We start from the raw sequence: 20,824 nt of genomic DNA, 5'->3' as shown, positions 1-20,824 counted from the left end.
GCAAAGAGGAGTCCCTGGGATGAGATCTTACCTCCAGGCTGGTCTGTCTGTGTAGACCCTGCATCTCTAGGTGAATTGCCTTCCCCAGGCTGATAAAGGCTGGAGCTGTGTAAAGATCCACTCTAGGATTTGGAATTTTAATCTGCAAAATTTTTCAGGGCCATGCTCCAATTTCATTCTCCCACTGCTCTTCTCCCTTCAATCATTCTGCTCCCCAATCTAATTTTTTTTTTTTTTTACCTCTAGCCTTTTGATTGAAGATCGAGGTGACCTTTGAATCTCCATCTTCTACAAGATACCATCTGTCTTCATCTCCTTAATCCACACCCAGGAATTAGGACCAGGTCACAATCTACATGTCACTCATCATATACATCTCCAAGTGGTCTCCTAAAAAAGGAGTATTATTTCAGGATATTTGTTTTTCCTACTCCTGTGTTTTATTTTGTCTGGAAATGTTTATTTTTATTTTTTGATAAATAATGTTAATTAAAAAAAAAGGAATGGAGCACGAAACTTGAGAAACTAGGAAATCAATCCAGGCAGAGATCTCTCCTTATCCCCAGAAGATCAAATATGGCCCCACTTCATGATCCTGGAAAAGGCTGATTCAACTTGATTTCCCTGTGACAACCTACCCTAGCTTGGAGCCCTTTAGAAAGTCCCTGAAAAGAGCATGGCAATTGTCTGGATAGCTGAACAGAGGAGCTCCAATAATATGTTCAGCCTCTGCAAAACTCAGGGCACAGAGCACCCAAATTATCCAAAATGGTTCAATAATATAGCTCAGTAACCCCCCATTTAATAATCCCTGTCTTAGAGTCCCCCCACTGGGGCTATACACCAGACCCCTGCCCCTGAGAGAGCCTATGACAGACTATTACACTGTGAGCACAGAATGATGCTTTTAGGGAATGTCCCCATTGACTTACCCAGCACAGACACTGGGCTTACTCCCTCCTTAGTACAAGGGCATTGGCTTGCTCCATTTGGTGTTCAGCCTTATGAGATATGCTGACTTACACCTTTACTTACCCTCTGTGGCATCCCCATAAAGCAAGAGAGTTTGGGACAGTACCATGCACTCTTAAGGGGACAGGTCCTTCCATTTTCCCTCAAATTGAACTCACTCGGCAACCTGCAGAAATCTGACTCAACCTCTCCGCTCTCATCAGCTTCAGAGAAGACCCTCTTGCCAAGGTCAACTCCCGATCGACAAGCCAAAGGATTCTTTCCAATTTATATCACACTTGGTTTACTTTGGTTTTTTTTGCTTTTATTTATTTATTTTTCAATTGTATAAAGTAAAATTCTCTGTATTTTACCATACTTACATGGAATTGCATGTATTTTTATATATGCATAAATTTTGTATCTATCAGTCTTTATCCATTATAGACCACATATGGAACAATTCCTGTACTCCTAATAATTCTCTCGTTCTGTCCCTTGGCATTCAGACTCTCATCTTATCCCTAACATCTGGCAGCAAAGGATCAGTTCTCTGCTCCTATACTTTTTCATTTTTTCCAGAATATGACATAAATGGAATTGTGCAATATGTAATCTTTATAGACCAGATTCCTTCACTTAGCACAGTGGTTCTCATTTGGCAAAGTCTGGAGACATTTTTAGTTGTTATAACTTGGGATGGAAGAGACCTACTGGCACCGAGTGGGTAGAAACCAGGGATGCTGCTAAACATCCCACAATGCACTGATCAGCTCTCTCAACAAAGAATTATCCAGCCCAAAATGTCAAAAGTGCTGCTGTTGAGAAACCTTGATTTAGCACAATGCATTTGAAATTCATCCGTATTGTTGTTGCCTGTATTAATAGTTCATTCCTTTTTATTGATGAGTACTATTCCACTGTGTGGATGTAGCACAGTTTATCTATCCATTCACTCCCTGAAGGGTACTTGGGTTGTTTCCAGTTTGGGGAAATACAAATACTGCTGCTACAAACATTCATGTACAGATTTTGGAATGCGTATGTTTCATTTCTCTAGATCATACCCAGAAGTGGTATTTCTGGGTCCTATGGTAAGTGGATGTTTAACTTTCTAGAAACTGACAAATGCTTTCTTGAGTGGCTGTACCACTTTGCATTTCTACCAGCAAAGTTTCTCCTTAAAAAAAAAATAGTTATTCCTCCCTGAGAAGGTGATAATTGAGAAAAGATGTAAAGGTGATGTGCTAACCTTGGGGATTTGCAGGATGAGCCTTCTGGGCAGAGGAAATAGCCAGTGCAAAGTCCCAGTGGCAGAAATGGGCAGCTTTCTTGTGATTAGCCTCTGTGTGGTTTACATCTGGTTTAATTCCCTACTTTCAGCTTATCGCTATCTTTACATATAAAGTACATTTATTTTAGAGAGGATATATTTAAGTCTTGTTTTTAAATTCAATATAGCAATCTCTACCTTTTATTTGGAGTATTAGATATTTTCATTCAATATTTTCTGGCTGTGTTAAATTTGCCATCTTGCTATTTGTTTTTTATTTTTTGAATCTGTTCTTTGTTCCTTTTTCTCACTTTCTTCCTGCCTGCTTTTAAATTAATTTACCATTTTTAATGGTTTCCTTTTTCTCCATTATTGGTTTATTAGCCATTCTTCTTTGTTTAATTTTTTAATGATTACTCTGTATCTTTGTCCTATCACAATCTACCTTCAAATAATATTATAGAAAATATTTTATAGTATAAGAATTTTACAAACTGATATTTCTTTTTCCTCTCCCATTCTTTGTGTTATTGCTGTCTTAACTTTTTGCTTTCACATATATTAAAATGGAAAAATTCATTGTCATTTTTGTCTTAAATAGCCAGTTATCTTTCAGAGATGGAAGTTAAGCCGGCACCATTTATTGGAAAGACAATCCGTACTGCAATGTACAGGGGCATCTTTGTCATGAATAAGTTAATACAGAGGTGTTGGTCTATTTCTGAATTCTCTCTTCTGTTCTACTGGTCTATTTGTCTATCCTTGCACAAGTAATGACCTGTCTTAAATTCTACAGTTCATTAGTAAGTATATATATCTTGTAGTTTTTCTCCAACTTTGCACTTTTTCTAGATTAGCTTCATTCTTCTATAGGCTTTGCATTATACGTACTGCAATTCTGTTAGCAATATGTTGTAGTCATCTCTGAAGCCATCTTGCATATTGTGAGCATATATTTTTTCATATATTTTGTGATTTTAATGACATTATACATGCTATTTTATTTAAACTCCATTATCTAAACATGTTTCTTATATAGAGAAATCTAACTGATTTTGTATATTGACCTATAGTCTGCAACATTGTGAAGTTCATGTGCTACTTTTCATAGCTTTATTGGAGATTTAAAAATTTTTTCTATGTACTTAATCGCATCACATGCAGATAAGGAGAGTTTTATCTCTCCCACTCCAATATGTGAGAATTGCGTTTATTTTTCTAAACCTATTGCCCTGGCTAGGGTCTCCAGTACAATATGAAATAGAAGTGATGACAGTGGACATCCTTGTCTTGTCCCCAACCCTAGAGAAAAATAGTCAATAATTCATCTTTAGTATAATGTTAGCTTTAGGCTATTGTAGATGCCCTTTGCCAGATTAAAGAAGTTCCCTCCTGTACTGGTTTGTATGTATTATGTCCCCCAGAAAAAGCCATGTTCTTTGATGCAGTCTTGTGGGGGCAGACATATTAGTGGGGATTAAGTTGGAAAGTGGATTAGGTTGATTCCATGGAGATGTGCCTCACCCAAATGGGGGTGATAACTCTGATTGGAGAGTTTCCATGGAGGTGTGACCCTGCCCATTCAGCATGGGCCATGATTAGTTTACTGGAGCACTATATAAGCTCGGACAGAAGGAACGAACTTTCTACAGCCAAGAGGGACACTTTGAAGAAAGCACAGGAGAGGAGAGAGTAGCTGCAGATGAGAGACAGTTTGAAGACAGCCATTGAAACAGACTCTCGCTCCGGAGAAGCTCAGAGAGGACAGACACCCCAAGAGCAACTAAGAGTGACATTTTTGAGGAACTGCAGCCTAGAGAGGACAGTCCTGAGAGAAAGCCATTTTGAAATCAGAACTTGGAGCAGATGCCAGCTATGTGACTTCCCAGCTAACAGAAGTTTTCCAGACACCATTGGCTATCCTCCAGTAAAGGTACCTGACTTTTGATGTTTTACCTTGGACATTTATGGCCTTAAGACTGTAACTGTGTAACCAGATAAACCCCCTTTATAAAAGCCAGGCCATTTCTGGTGTTTTGCATTCTGTCAGCATTAGCAAACTAGAACACCTGCTATTCATAATTTGCTGAGAATTTTCATCATGACCACATGTCAAATTTTATCAAATGATTTTTTTGCACCTGTTGAAACACACATATTTTGTCTCTCCTCTATATCCTCTTAATGTATTGAATTACCTGGATTAGCTTTTCAACATTGAACCAACCTTGCAATCCTGATGGAAAGAGTGCCTAATGATGGATCATTGAGTGACTAGGTGACCAGAGCTGTCCATCAAGAATTGATGCTGTCAGATCCATCAAATCATAAGATTCAACAGGACCAGTAGCAATTCATCATATGATGTGAGAGGTATTTCAGGGACTGATCCTGATCAGGTACAGTAGGCACAAATAAGACCTGTGATAGTTGTCCTCACCTCCTATCCTCTCCCACAGCTTTCAGGTATGGCCTCCAGGAGAAAGAAAAATAAATAAATAAATTAGACTTGGTTTTTGGATAGATTTTCTCATTATTTTGGTGCAAGCTTTATGTTTATTGCTGCTATTCTTCAGCCAAATTCAGAGGTAGCTGAAAGACAGTAGTAAGAGGAAACCTTCCACACAAGAGCACTGTCTGTGGTCCACCTGGCCATCCACTTTGTGTGGACAGGAGAGTAGCCTAAAGTAAGAAGCTACAGAGATTCATTAAGAGTGGCACATGGTCGATCTCACTGGTCAGAGCCTAGAAGGAACAAGATTAGAAGATTGATGACAACAGTCCTTTGGGAGTGGGCACAAAATATGAGGATCTTGTATCAGATGTTAAGGTCCATCAGAAAGCATCTACTGCAGAAGAGACATTAAATGGCTAGATTGACGGCTGCAAGCCAGCTTGCATCCTCAGCTACTCCAAGGCATGCATAATAGGGCCATGAATGAAGTAGCCAAGGTAACAGAGATGGAGACTATGCATAGACCTAAAGCATAATCCATCTCACCAAATCTGACCTAGCTACTGCAGCTGCCGAATGGCCCTCATCTATAATATGAAGATATTAATAGCACTCTTCCTCAGCTGCTGTATTAGTGCAGGCATTAGAACATTTACAGTAGCACTGTTCATAGGGGAAACATTGCTAAAGAATAAATATCTTTCAGTAGGTTAAGACTGAATAAATTATAGTAAATCCATATCAGGAACTAGCATGTAAAAAGAATAGTATACCATTTGAGGGCTTTTTTTTTGAGGTATTAAGCAAGATACAGATGTGTTCATGTAATTTTTAAACAGTCTATAAATGTACAAACGTGTGTGCTCATGCATACATATGTCATTGAAGAAAACCATGGAAAAGCATGTATTATGTTAACATGAGTTCCCTGAAAAAGGGAAAACCAGAAGGGGCAGGGGAGGTGGGCTGACGTGGGACAAAGAAGAAGGAAAGCCAAGGAAAAAGGATGCAAAATGAAAAAAAAAACCAAAAGATTTTATTTCAAGAAATGCATGAATGGGATGACCACTTATCTCTTTTTATAAAATTTTATTTATATTTGTTTATGGGCGTAAATTAATATTTAGAGTGTTGATTTTTAATTTCAGATTTAAAGTACTGATTTAGTACAAACTTAAATACAGTCTTTAATAAAACACCTGAGTTATTACAAGCAGTTAGAAATGAATGGGGTACACCCCTAAGTTGATGACTGATAACTTGCAAGAGCTAACTACTACATTTACTTGCAAAACAAATGTTGATTCCCATGCCATGATGTATTATGAGGCTTAGTAATTTGTTGGCCTGCCATGATGTGGTTTTTAATTCTAATGTCCTTTCTAAGAATTTTGATAGTAGAAAAGCTGATAATTCAGACCAGCTATCTTTTGACAGTATATTCCCCCCTTCTAATTTATTCATTGGTTACAAAAGAATTTAAGACAGTGAATGCTTACTCTGTGGACAAAGGTATAAATCTAGTTTAATCCCTAAATTGCCCTTTCATGAAATCTACTAACGTGCTTTTACTTGCCTAGGTCTCCCCAATTCTTCTCCCACCCCCACATTGTTTTACAAGTTTCATATAGTCATTTGGACAAATAATATTCACAAAAGAACAAACCTGCCCCCTGAATTTAACAGAATTTCTAGATTGTCGGTCAACAGTTTTATTGTAAAAGACCAACTATGACGAGGGACATATGCTCATGGTCTGGAAGCCAGTCCAGCTGCAGTGTCCTTCCAGGCTAGGAAGGACACAGCACACTTTACACACCTGATCAGCACTAGATTTATCTACACTACTTAAAGGTCTTGGTAAGCCAATGCTGAGATTTGCTAAATGGTGTCTGGCCATTGTACCCTAATTGAATTGCTAAAGATTTGGTATGGTGCACTAAAAACATAGAGATGTATGGCAGAATGATTGGTGAACTGTTAATGAAACTGATCGCTCACAATTGCCAATAAATATTGAACATTTATGCATCAGCCACTCTTTTTCAGAAGCCTCACGCCTAAAGTGTATTTAAGTCTCACAACTATTCTAGGAAGGATCATTATCATTCTTATTTTACAGATGGGGAAACTAAGGCATAGACAAATTAGATGAATTACTAAATAAGATAAAGTGTGGCTAGGAAGTGGTGAGGCTAAGATTTGAACTGAGTTATTTGACCTCTATGCTTCATCTTCTCAGATTTAAACCTGAAGTATCCAACACTGTATAGTCTTCTCTTCTGCCCAGAATTAGATCCCTATTTTCTTAAGAGGGGACCAAGATCACTAGTGCCCAGCAAATGGAGATTTTCAGTTTCTGAGATAAATTGACAATTAGGGGGGTGAGATAGAGATGTGAAGGTCCAATCTGGTAGGAATGGCTTTGTAATTGTTTCACCCCCATCCCTCCCTTATATAAAGAGAGCTTGGGGGTGGGGACGGGACAGTGCAGTGAAGAAAGACATAGGAGTGGGGGGAAGAAAGGATGTCACGAGAGCTTGAGGCTCTGCAGTCTGCTCTCACCCCCTGCTGAAGCAGAAATAAAGATGACTCCCTGGGACCTTGAGGCATGTTGACAAGGAGAGTGACAGATGCACTATGTCCCAGACAAAAGATAAGAGCTGAAGTCTCTTAGACACTAGCAGTGCCACTGGGGCTGTGGGGAACAACTGAAGTGGGGAGGGGTGGCATAACATGTAGGCATGAGAATTGACTCTAGAAAAACTACCCTGACATCCCATAGACTGATTTCTCGGCTTTCTTGGCTCAGGAAGGATTTGAAGAATATCTATCCCTGGGACCTGAAGAGGGAAGCTGGGACAAAGGGGCTGGCTTGCTTGCAGGAGATCCTTTCAACTGTGACAAAGAGATTTCCTTTCAGTGGCCTGCAGTGGAGACCTCTGTTAAGAGTTTGGAGGAAAGGAGAAGAAAAGCCTGACATGGAATTTTGAACCAGACTGTAACCGATTTGATGATCCTGAGTAACCCCAAAGCACTACCCTTTACAGAGAGAAAATTTGGAATATGGAAAAGTAATCTAAGTCATCGTGGAATATTCCTCTGAATGGTATAAATATATCTTGCACCCACCCCATCCCCACTTTTCCTGTTGTAAAACTCCTTAAGTTATAGCTTTCTGTCTTCTTTTGACCTTTAAAACCAGTTGCTGGACTCAGATAATTTTAGCTGTATTTACTACAGAATTAGGAAAGAATTCAGTAAGGTCCCTTCCTGCTATTGCATTCTTGAAGTCTGGGTGATTTTTTTAAAGTGCATGTTAGGAGTACGGGGTGAGGGTGGGGGGTGGCAGATTGTATAATCTATTGCTTGTAGAAATTTTCTCTCAACCTGTGAACTGTTTGAAATGCTTTTTAATTGCAGAGCGAAGAAAAACAATAATATCTTAGAAAGTGATGAAGTTCTTAATAGGAAGTAGCTGATATTATGCGAAATGTATTAAAAATGGACCCTCAACCAAAAGAAAATTTGGAAATCACTGCTCTAGATGCTGCTGAGTACCAACACTGCTAGGGAATGTCTGTAACATATTTTACAGTTGACAAGATGCTGATAGTGTTTTGATTTGAATAGTTAAGCACCCAGGAAGGAATCAGCCAAACAACAGCCAAGGTTATAAACCATAGTTCGATAGGCATCCAGGTACTTACAAGTTCTAAGAAACTGCTGTGCTCAATAACCCAATCTTATGTCATGCCAACTCACTGGAGCTGCCATTCAGAGTAGTCTGACCTTGCCTGGAAGCTTAGGAGTAAATAAATATGTAATGTATTTGATTCTCAAAATTGACAGACTTACTTAAAATAAACCTCAGCTAACAACTATTTTCTAAAAGATTATTCCAACTTCCAGAGTGATGAAACATAGAACATTTTCCTCCCAAGAAAGGTGTTTTGCTAAATCTGGAAACAAAGTCAAGAACCAAATGGGAAAAGATGAAACAAACCACTGGGATCAGGTGGGAAAACACACAGATTGCCACTACCAATTGCAAAGATAATTGTCTGAAGGATGCAAAGGATTCTGCTATAGTTACTGCACAGGACAAATTTGTAAAAATGAAGAGTAGAACAGAAACATCTATGCAAATGTAAAGCACTGATATGTTGGGAACTTTAGTAAAAAAAAAAAACAAAAAACACCAAACCTATGGAAATAGTGGATTTTCTTAAGTTTTTTCCACTATGGACACTGGGATCAAGAAGGTCAAGCAGGTTCACACATCATTTATAACATGACATATCTGGTCAATTGATACATCATAAACTGGAATATTTCAAATTTATATTTGTAAGCCACAGGACAGCACAGAACTACATATTTCTCATTATATTCCTTTTAACTTGTAATCACCTTTTTAGAAAATTCTGGAGGCTAAATGCATGGTTTTGCCTGAAGCAGGCAGTCATTTAACATGTGCAAAGTAAAGAGATAAGCACTGAACACTCCAAGTAAAAACAAGAGAAGGAGCAGTTAGTTAGAAATGAGGGTGAAGATGGACGGATATCTCTATGGCTGCCATCTTGTCTGCAAAACATATCTCTTGATTCAATCCAGTGCTTGGTAGAAAGATGGAACATTTTTGAAAAGCTGTGTGGGTTATGAATGCTGATAGCCTCTTATCAACTAATATGGGAACAGGGAGAAATAGCCCACTGGGTCTAACTGTGCAATGGCAATTTAATACAAGCGCTCAAATTTGTCAGACATCAATGTTTTAGGTTACCATGTTTTGTTAACAGATAAGAAAAATACCCTTAACTGTAAATCTTAGGCAGGAAGGAGTGATGATTCTCATTTTGTAACATCTATTTCCTCATAAAATTGGTTAAAGGACTGTACCCAGTTTGTGTATCAAAACTTGGTCAATAAAAATTCACTGATAGTCCATTACTTGACAAACTTCATTGTTAGGATTTCAGTTAAATCCTCACAAATCCTTGCCTGTGTAATACTTTTCTTCTCTCCATCTTTTCAACTTCATCAGAAGTGATACATTATATAGAGACATATTTATCTTCTGGCTAATCCCAAATGGACAGAATAAAGAGCTTGACACCAATTTTAAGCTTTTTTTTCCCCCGCTCTCCTAATCATTTATTGCAGAAGAAAAATAGCCTTACAAAAATGGATTTTTTAACCTCATGCTCAATAAATCCTAAGTACATATCTCTTATTCTCCATCACACTACAAACACGCTTCTATCAAGATAAATATTAAACTTAACCCGAGGTTGAACATCAGATTTAAGCAATGACAAATTCTTCACCATTTCTCCACACATCTTTTACTTTTTTCTGCTAAGTTGTGAATTTCAAGCTTGTCCTCTAAATACACATGGTGGAAAAGGCAAACTTTTTCGAACTCTGACAAACTGATACGACCTGACTTCACGAAGAATTTTTTTTGTCTTTTGCCTGCTCATTTTTTTGTGCTTTTTTGCAAAATTTGGACCTTCAAAATTGAAATCCATCTAGTGTTTTAAAAGGAGAACAAAGAACATCAATATTTGGGTCAGTTGTTCTCAAAATTTGAATTTTTATCAGCAAAATACATTTTAATTAGATGATTGACATAAGATGCAAATTCAGATTGTATCCAGTTCAGACATAGTACTCACACAAAACCCCCTACTGTCTACTATTTCTTTACTTTCATGATAAAACTCTTAGAATGAAGGGCAGTTTTTAAAAATGGGTGACTAGATTGATGTAAATGTATTAATTACCTCACTCGTTTTTTCCCCCCTCATTTTGTTGTAGATTCACCTTGGACACAGCGGTCTGCAGCTCTGCTCTTGGGAACAATGGTTTGGTTTAATGCAATAGATCCCTTTACCCACCCACCTCTAAAGCAAGGAACTGGCAGACCTGGGCTCTGATCACCACACTCTGTTAAATAAATGACAATTCTATTTACCAGCTTTTTGCACAAGACAAACCATTTTCCCTTCAGAAGCTCACCAGTTTATTTACATTGCAAGATCATTACAGAGATCAAAGGAGACTGTGAGGAAATGTTTACTGTGTAACGAGCTAGGGTGTTTTTAGCTCACATCCTACCTGGGTGAAAGAACATACCTAATAACAAGTATTTTAGCTGGAGTATCCATCTCATGTTATCAGTTAGCACAATCAACATTGATAATATTCCCATTTGACTAGAAACTAGAAAACTAGAAATGATAAAGGTCTTCAATTAAATCCCAATCATTGCTACCTCAGCTGCATACGATTATTGTGGTGTTTTAATTTCTATATGGTTAAATAAGTTAACTATGAACACAAAACACTGAATCACACACACAAAAAAGCCAATTATGAAAAAGGAATCTGTCTTATTGCAAGTAAAAACATCCTATTTACCTGTTCATATTCACACTTGGCCTTTGAAAAGATTGTCTTCCCTCATTTTGACATTTATTCTTGGAATCCTCACCATGACCTTAACTTAGAAGACAATTTTTAGGTGATGAAAATTCTTTGAGGCTTCTTGTGCTATTTTTTGGCTAGGCAAAAGGCTAGCTCAAAAAAAAAAGTAATTGTTGCAACAAGACCACATTTTCTTCAAATTAAATTCATTTTGTGAGCACCTACTGATTGCTAGGTACTGTGGGAATCCCTTCCTTTGTTTTTCATACTGTCTATTTTATTTGGAGAGAAGAGTTTCTTTTGTTCTGTCCTTTTATTTGACAAATTGTTTCAAATTCTCCCCTCTAAAGAATGCTGCACTTTGTATTGGGGTTGCCTGGCACATTATTATTTAGGCACTCAGTTTTTAAAATAAGAAACTTCATGTGTATTTTCACCTATCAGGGCATTTAGCATCTCATAGGCAAATGTTCAGGTGAGAAACCAAGACAATATGGCACCGATTTGGGAGAGTAGTCCCACTTACCCCACCTGCATGATGCAGACATCATCAGTGATTCCTTCTGTGTTATTTCAAACTAAAATCTCTTCCATCACCACATGTCAGGCAGCCCATAGGACCAATCAGAGACGATGTCTGGAAGAAAAGTTTTGGCCATTACTGAGCTAAGGTAACTTCAGTTCTGGATAGAAATTGAATATTTTATTGGTGTATGCTATATTTTTATTATTTGGTATTCTAGACATAACCTGAGATGATGATATTGGCCAGTTCCCTAAAATGTTTGAGATTCATAGTGTCCAGTTGACAAAAGATTGTGGAAATAGGTGCAAATCAGTCTTGCAGAAATAGTAAAGTGCTTCTCATAAGTAAACTTGGGTTGCTCACTTGATCTGCTCACTCTGGGCATCAGCACCTAGATGGTAATGATGAGTTGGGTCTACCTGATCCAGGAAAAAAATCACAAACTGTGAGCCTTTGGGCTTCACCTTGACCATAACATGTTTAATTTGGTTGACAGAATGTTGACCTCATAATGTTCATGTCATCTACATCAGAGTTCACATCAAAATCTGGATTACAGGCAGCTCTTGAAAAACAAGAATCATTGGGCAGGCATTTCCACAATTCTTTCATTGACACATCATGTCAAATTCACACTGCCCAGACCACTTCCAATTTTTTTTTTTTTTAGCCACTTTGCTTCATTTATTAATAACATCTTCTTGATCTCTATTTTAGAGTATGATTGCTGATCTGTTAAGGATTCCTGCTGAGGTTCTTGTGTCCAGAACATTGCAAAGACTAAGTAATAATGTGCTGAGAGACTTGTTGACCAAACCACTAACTTCAGCATGGATTACCCAGACAGCAAACATGCCAGGCTGGAGTGTGCCAAAGCTAATGAATGACCCTCTTTGCTAAGGAATTGCTTCCACACTCCTACGGGGAAGGGGAGTGTCTCAGCTCTGAATCTCTGAATCTTCTCCTCTTACCATTTTGTCCTGATGATTCTCATCTGGGTCTTCCCACCTACTGCATTTACTTTTACCAGAGCAATTGTTACTAAATTGTGACAAAAACATAGGAGACTCTACAAAAGCATTAAAAGGTTCATGCTTAGGCACAGAGATTACTGCAACTGTATTTCTACGGTTTAATAGCACTTGATGTAGGAGGTTCTCTCTTACAGAGCAAAACTGGCAAGGTTGCATTATGCAAGTGCTTGCTACTCTTTGCTTTGAGTTCTCCTGGCTTTGTGGCTTTCTGTGCCATTCTGAGCCGCACGAAGGCCATGGAAAAAGCAGCTTCCAGGTTGATGGCACCCCCAAAATTATAGAAATCAAGTTCTTTATTTTTCTCTTATTAGTACCTCCTACTTCCAACACCCATAACATTTTACTGTTTACCCACATCTATGTGTAGGCTGTGTCTAGTTATCTGAAAGATGATATTGTCAAGAACATGCTTCATAAGGTGCCATCAGCTGGCTCCTAGAACACAGGCACCCTGCTCCCCATGTGGGGTTATGGCACACATATATCTCACCTTTCAAAGCCTTACTGTGTTCACAAAGGAAATAGATACTTCCTGGATGAGAGTGAGCTGGGGAGAGCAATGGGAGAAGTAAGCCATTTGCTATTCAGTGCTTATGCCTAGGAAACCCAGATTAAAGCTCAATCAAGTTTTTTAATCAAAAGAAGGGGAGGAATACACAGGTGGAAGACATAATGCAAATGAATTTCAAAAAGAGTGCAAGTCTCCACTTTACCCAGGTACACTTTTGACCCAAACGCTTATATGATAAATGGAATTCTACTTCCCAGGGCCTTTTTCGAGCCATGACTGCTGAGAATATTGACTTACTTTTGCAATTTGGAATCTCAGAAACTTAGATCAAGGTGAAAGTCTACCCTTTTGTAACTTTCTCCTAAGTTTCTAAGATCCAGAGTATTCACAGGCAACTAGAAAATATGAAAATCCCATGGGACTTTTCTCTCTCTTTCAAATTAATACTTGTGAAACAAAACAATCTATATTTCAAAAATACAAATTAATGACATTTTCTTTATAATATATGTGGGTGGAGGACTTGGGAAATACTAAGATGAGTAAGCTGTAAGTCTATTCTTAAAGAACTTCCATCTTGTTAACTTAAAAAGTTTTGTGTGTAAAGCTTTTCTTTTGGTTTGGGAGAGAGACAAAGGAGTGGTTGGAAATAAAATTGAATGGGCCAGTGAATTGTCAAAGAAACTAATAATTTACTGGAGGAAGGCAATTCTTATGAATAATTTGTTCAATTTTTAGCCTCACTATCAAAGTTTAACCAACCCATTGCTTTTTTAAAAAAAAAATAATTCTGTTACCATATAAACAATCTAACATTTCCCCCTTTAATCACATTCAGATATACATATTTCTCTTCTGTTAATTGTGTTCACAATGTTGTAATCCACCATCCATTACAAAAACATTTCCATCATTCTAAATAGGAACCCCGTACATTTTAAGCCTTAATTTCCCATTCCCTATCCCTACCCCACCCCTGGTAACCTATATTCTAGATTCTGACTCGATGAGTTTGCCTGTCAAAATTGTTTCAAATCAGTGAGATCATAATATATTTGTCCTTTTGTGTCTGCACCAAGGTCTTCCACAGCGGCTGCACCATTTTACATTGCCATCAACAATGAATGGGTGTTCCTAATTCTCTGCATGTTCTTCACACTTGTTATTTTCTGTTTGATTTTTTTAATAGCAGCCATTCTAGTAGGTGTGAAATGGTATCTCATGATGCTTTTGATTTGCATTTCACTGATGGATAATCATGTTGAACATCTTTTCATGTACTTTCTAGCCATTTGTATATCTTTTTTGAAGAGATGTCAGTTCAAATCTTTTGCCCATTTTTAAATCGGGTTGTCTTTTGTTAAGTTAAAGTTTTCTTTATATATTCTAAATAATAATCATTTATTGGATATATAGTTTCCAAACATTTTCTCCCATTCTATAGGTTTTTTTACTTTCAAGATAAAGTCCTTTCTGGAACAAAAGTCTATTTTTAATTTCTAGGAGGTCCTACTCATCTATTTTTTATTTTGTTGCTTGGGCTTTGTTTGGGAATAAAGTCTAAAAAACCATTGCCTAACCAAAGCTCCTGAAAATGCTTTCCTATGCTTTCTTCTGGAAGTTTGTTAATTCTAACTCCTATATTAAGGCCTTTGATCCATTTTAGGTTGATTCTTGTATATGATGTGAGGTAGGGTTCTCGGGGTTTTGTTTTTGTTTTTGTTTCGTTTTTGCAAACGGAGGTGCAGTTTTCCCAGCACCATTTGTTGAAGTGACCATTCTCTCCCAAATGAGTGGGTCTTTGTCACCTTGTCAAACCTCAGTTGGCTAAAAATGTAAAGGTTGATTTCTGAGCTGTCAATTCCATTCCATTGGCCTATATGTCTGTCCTTGTGCAGTAACTTGCTGTTATGGTCACCGTAGCTTTGTAATAAGTTTTAAGATCAGGAAGTATGAATTCTTCAACTTCATTCTTCTTTTTCAAGACAGTTTTAACTATTCAGGGTCCCTTACCTTCCATATAAATTTGATGATTGGTTTTTCCATTTCTGCAAAGAAGACTTTTGGCATTTCGATTGGGAATGCAATGAAACTATAAATAGCTTTGGCTAATATTGACACCTTAATGCTATTTAGTCTTCCAATCCATGAAGATGGAATGCCATTCCATTTATTTAGGTCTTCTTTGATTTCCTTCTACATTACAAGGTTTTGTAGTTTTCTGTGTACACATCCTTTACATCCTTGGTTAGACTGATTCCTAGATATTTCATTCTTTTTGTTGCTATTGTGAATGGAGTCTTTTTTTATTGATTTCTACTTCTGACTGTTCATTGCTTGTGTATAGAAACAGTATTCATTTTTGGGTGTTGATCTTGTACACTGCCACCTTGCTGGATTCATTTGTTAGCTCTAGGAGCTTTGTTGTGCATTTTTTGTTGTTGTTGTTAGGATTTTCTGTATACAGGATCACATCATCTGTAAATAGGAAATGTTTTACTCCTTCCTTTCCAATTTGGATGCCTTTCATTACTTTTCCTTGCCCAATTGCTCTGATAAGAACTTCCAGAACAAAGTTGAATAACAATGGTGACAGTGGGCATCCTTGTCTTGTTCCTGATCTTAGAGGAAAAGCTTTCAGTCTTCTACCATTAAGTAAAATGTTAGCTGTGGGCTTTTCATAGATGTCCTTTATCATGCTGAGGAAATTTCCTTCTATTCTTAGTGTTCTAAGTATTTTTATGAAGAAAGGGTGCTATATTTTGTCAAATGCATTTGCTGCATCAATTGATATGATCATGTGTTTTTTTCCTTCATTCTGCTAATGTGGTGTATTACATTGGTTGATTTTCTTATGTTGAACCAACCTTGCATACAAGGGATAAATCCTGCTTAATCACGTTATATAATTCTCTTAATATGCTGCTGTATTCAGTTTGCTAGTATTTTGTTGAGGATTTTTGCATCAATATTTATAAGAGATATTGGGCTGTAGTTTTCTTTTCTTGGGGTGTCTTCAGCCAGTTTTGCTGTGAGGGTGATGTTGGCCTCATAGAATGAGTTAGGGACAATTTCCTCCTCTTCAAGTTTTTTGAAGAGTTTGAGAAGAATTGGAGTTAAGTTGTCTTGGAACATTTGGTAGAATTCACCTGTGAGGCCATCTGGTTCTCAGGTTTTCTTGGTTGGGAGGTTTCTGATTCCTGATTCAATCTCTACTAGTAATTGATTTGTTGAGATCTTCTATTTCTTCTTGAGTAAATGTAGGTAACTTGTTTGTTTTTAAGAATTTGTCCATTTCGTCTAGATTATCTAATTTATTGGCATACCCTTGCTCATAGTATCCTCTTAAAGTTATTTTTATTTCAGTGGGGTCAGTGGTAAGGTTCACCTTTTCATTTCTGATTTTGATTATTTATATCGACTTTCTTTTTATTCTTTGTCACTCTAGCTAAAGGTTTGTCAATTTTATTAATCATTTCAAGGAACCAACTTTTGGTTTTGTTGATTCTTTTTGTTTTGTTTTGTTTTCTATTTCATTTATCTCCACTCTAATCTTTGTTATTTCCTTCCTTCTGCTTGCTTTAGGTTTAGTTTGCTCTTCTTTTTCTAGTTCTTCCAGTTTTGAGGTTAGTTCTATGGTTTGGTCTTCTTTTTTAATATAATCATGTAAAGCTATAAACCTCTCAGCATTGTCTTCATTGCATTCCGTAAGTTTTGGTATGTCGCACTGTAATTTTCTTTTGCTTCAAGATATTTCCTAATTTCACTTCTGATTTCCTCATTTACTCATTGGTTGTTTAAGAGTAGGTTTTTAAAGTTCCATTTATTTGTGAATTTCCCATATCTCATGGTATTGATTTCTAGCTTCATTCCATTGTGGTTGGAGAATATACATTGTATTTGAATTTATTGTTACTTGTTTTGTGACCCAACATATGGTCTATCCTGGAAAATGATCCATGTGCACTCAAGAAGACTGTATATTCTCTCTTCATTGGATACAGTGTTGTATATGTGTTTGTTAGTTCTAGTTGTTTTAGTGTATCACTCAGGTCCTATACTTCCTATTGATCTTCTGACTAGATGTTGTATCCATTATTGAAAGTGGTGTGTTAAAGTCTTCTACTATTCATGTAGAACCATCAATTTCTCCCTTCAAATCTGTCAGTATTTGCTTCATATGTTTTGGGGCTCTGATGTTAGGTGCTTATATATTTACAATTGTTACATGTTCCTGTTGAATTGTCTCCTTTATACATATACAATGGCCATCTTTGTCCTTAATAGCTGTTTTTTACTCAGTCTATTTTATCCGATATTAGTATAGTCACGCTAGCTCTCCTTTGGTTCCTACTTGCATGGTATATATATTTTTCCATCCTTTCACTCTCAATCTACTTGTATCTTTGAGTTTATTGTGAGTCTTTTGCAGACAGCATATAGATGGATCATGCTTTTTTATCTATTCTGCCAATCTCTGCCTTTTGACTGGAGACTTTTATCCATTTGCATTTAAATTCACTACAGATAATACAGGAGTTTCTTCTGCCATTTTGCTATCTAGCCTTTGTAAGTCTTGTATCTTTTTTGTCCCTCAGTTCTTTCATTAAAGCCTAATTTTATATTTATTTGGTTTTCTGTGCTGTAACATATTGAGCACCTTCTCATTTCTATCTGGATAAATTTCTCATCTATTTTCTTTGTGGATACCATGGGGTTATAATTTAACATCCTAAATATATATCAACCATATTTAGTTATTTAGTTTGAAGTCAACTTAACTTCAGTAGCATCACATATACTTTTCCTATACCCCTCCACTCCACCCCCGCCATTTTTTGAACTTGTTACCACTTATATCTTTATGTATTGTATGTTGAAAACCATAGATTTATCATTACTTTTTATGCATTTGGACTTTAGCACCCATAGGAAGTAAGAAATGAGTGAAGTTAAATACCAAACAATGCAATGAAATACAATACAATACAATACAATAATACTGACACTTACAATTACCCAAATGGTTACGTTTACCACAGGTCTTTATTTCTTTAAGCTGCTTTAAACCACTCTCTAGTGCCCTTTCCTTTCAGTTTGAATAGCTCCCTTTATCATTGTCTGTAGGTCAGGTCTAGTGGTGACGAATTCCCTCAGTTATTGTTTATCTGAGAATATCTTAATCCCTCCCTTATTTTTGAAAGAGTCTCGCTGGATATAAAATTCTTGGCTGGCAGTTTGTTTTTATTTCAGCACTTTAAGAATTTGAACCCCCTGCCTTCTTGCCTCCATGGTTTCTGATGAGAAATTAGCACTCAATCTAATTGTGACTCCCTTGTACATAACATTTTTGCTATTCTCTTGCAGTTTTCAGAACTCTCTCTTTATTCTTTGCATTTGATAGTGTAATCACTATACGATGGTATATATTTTTCTTCATGTTTATCCTGCTTGGTATTGGCTGAGCTTCTAGGATGTGCATATTCACATCTTTTGTTAAGTTTTTGAAGTTCTCTGTCATTATTTCTTTGACTAGTCCTTCTGCCTTTTTCTCTTTCTTCTCCACCCCCCCCCCCCTTTCCTTCTTTCTTCTTCTGGGACTCCCATAATGCATATATTGATATGCTTGATGATGTCCCAAAGGTGTTTTATGCTGTTTTTGCTTTTAATATTTCCTTTTTTCTGCTCCTTAACCTAACTCATTTCAAGTGTCTTGTCTTCAAGTTCACAAATTCTTTCTTCTGCCAGCTCCAATTTGCTCTTGAAACCCTCCTGGGCATTTTTCATTTCAGTTATTGTGGTCCTCAACTCTAGTAGTTCTGTTTCGTTTCTTCTTAAAATTTCCATCTCTTTACTTAAACTCTCATATTGTTCATTCATTGTTTTCCTGATATCTTTTGGTTCTTTCTCTTTATTTTCATTCATCTCCTTGAGAATTTTTAAGAACATTTTTTAAAGGCTTCATTCAGTATGTCCACATGTCCACAATGTCTTCTTCATTGGCGTGTTTTCTATATTTTTATCCTCTTTCTTTGAATGGGCCATCATTTCCTGTTTATTTGTTTCTCTTGTTCTCTTTTGCTGCATATAGTACATTTTATTATTTTAAAATGTTAACTCTGGGGTTTATTCCCTGAGATGTCTGTTTGTTGGTTTTATAACCAATTGGTGATGACAGAGATTTTCTTGAGCTTCAGCCCTGCTTTCCGGAAGGTCTGCCCAAGGCAAATGCAGTGTGCAGGGTTTTACCTGTCTTTCTCGGCCTCTGTCTTTTCCTGGGATTTTCCTTGTTGGTTGTTTTGGAGTTCCTCTGTTTACCGGAGTTTGGTCCCTTCTCTTTCCCTGGAGACAGACCTCCCTTTCCTGGATCTTTGGGGCACAGACCTTTGTCCCAGAGTGTTCACCTGTATAGTTTTCTTACACTTCTTTTGTTGTCTGAAGCTGCTTTTTCCTGGTTGGCAAATTCTGGGAGGAGGGTCACCCCAGCCTTTCCCAGCCTAAACAGAGCCAGGGCCCCTACGAGGGGATACAGACCCGAGGAGGGGATCGGGAAGGGTGCCCAAAGCTTCCTCAGTGGCTCCTCAAAGCTGAGCTTTCCTGGCCTGCCCAACAAATGTTGTCCTTCAATTAATGTGCCCCCAGCCCTGAGGAAGTGCTGTGTCTTTGAATCTCCACTGCCTCTGCTCCTATCTAGGGAGGGTTGAAACAGTGGCTATCCTCAGAGCCGGGTGCCCAGAGACCTGAATTCAGTAATCCAAATCCATGATCAGTGATCAGCTGTGTTCCAATAGCTTCACAGTAATCTATCTATCTCTAAATGGTTTTAATGAAAGTCTTTAATTTATCTAAAATTTATTCTGGACTCTTATGGTTTCTGCTCCTCCAAGTCTTCCTCTGGGTGCTCTAGCTCCTTACATGGTTGGTTATGTTTCTGTGCCATTGTTTTGTGACTCAGGTGCAGAATTTGGAGACCCCTGGGCAAGGGTCCTGCAGATGATAAGGGCTGATGCAGTCTCTCCCTTGGGGCTAGTGGAGTAGACTCAGAAAAGTTGTCTACCTCCCACCGAGGCCCCTGGAGTAAACCTCTCTGCTCTTCAGAAGTCCCAGCTTCAGGGAATGACAGAGCCCACTCCCCAAGCAGAAACTCTTGGCCCCTAGGTGTCAGGGAGCACAGACACTCAGATTTCGTGTCCACATTGCTCAGGGCCCCACATCTCAGCTCTACACCTTCTTCCCAGACTCTGCTACTTTTTCATCTTTGCCACGGAAGTCCCTAATGCCCATTTCCAGAAGTTCAAACAGCCCCTGGCAAAGGCCCCATAGAAATTTTGTTTTGATTTGATTTGTTTTTCTTCTATAAAGTAAACAGATAGCAGGCATCGTTTGCACCTGACTGCCTGTTGCTATATGTGTGTATGCATGTGTGTATGTATATGCTAAATGTATATCAAGCATTTATATATATGCTAAATATATAAATGATATGTGTATACCTAAGTGGGTCAATAAATGACATGATGGTGGGCCACAGAAATCATTGCATGAATATATAATATTATTTACATAGTATTACCCTGACTCCTTCAACAAAGGATTTGCATAGCTTGCTTTAATATTAGCTCATAAATATTTGTCCAACAAA

At 37.5% G+C, this 20,824-nt stretch overlaps 1 long non-coding RNA gene across 1 annotated transcript in view; it reads right to left on the bottom strand.

Annotated features, from left to right (window-relative positions):
* Positions 1 to 248: 248 nt before the first annotated feature.
* LOC119531579 overlaps positions 249 to 20,824 on the bottom strand; it is a 63,106-nt gene continuing 42,530 nt past the window's right edge. Inside the window, exon 3 of the long non-coding RNA XR_005216353.1 lies at positions 249 to 390. This is a non-coding gene — a long non-coding RNA (uncharacterized LOC119531579). The remainder of the gene's footprint in view (positions 391 to 20,824) is intronic.

The sequence above is a fragment of the Choloepus didactylus genome, chromosome 4 (genome assembly GCF_015220235.1).
Source record: "Choloepus didactylus isolate mChoDid1 chromosome 4, mChoDid1.pri, whole genome shotgun sequence".
Lineage (NCBI taxonomy): Eukaryota > Metazoa > Chordata > Mammalia > Pilosa > Megalonychidae > Choloepus > Choloepus didactylus.
Note: the sequence above shows the minus strand (reverse complement) of the source record. Positions and strands in the feature narration are given on the sequence as shown.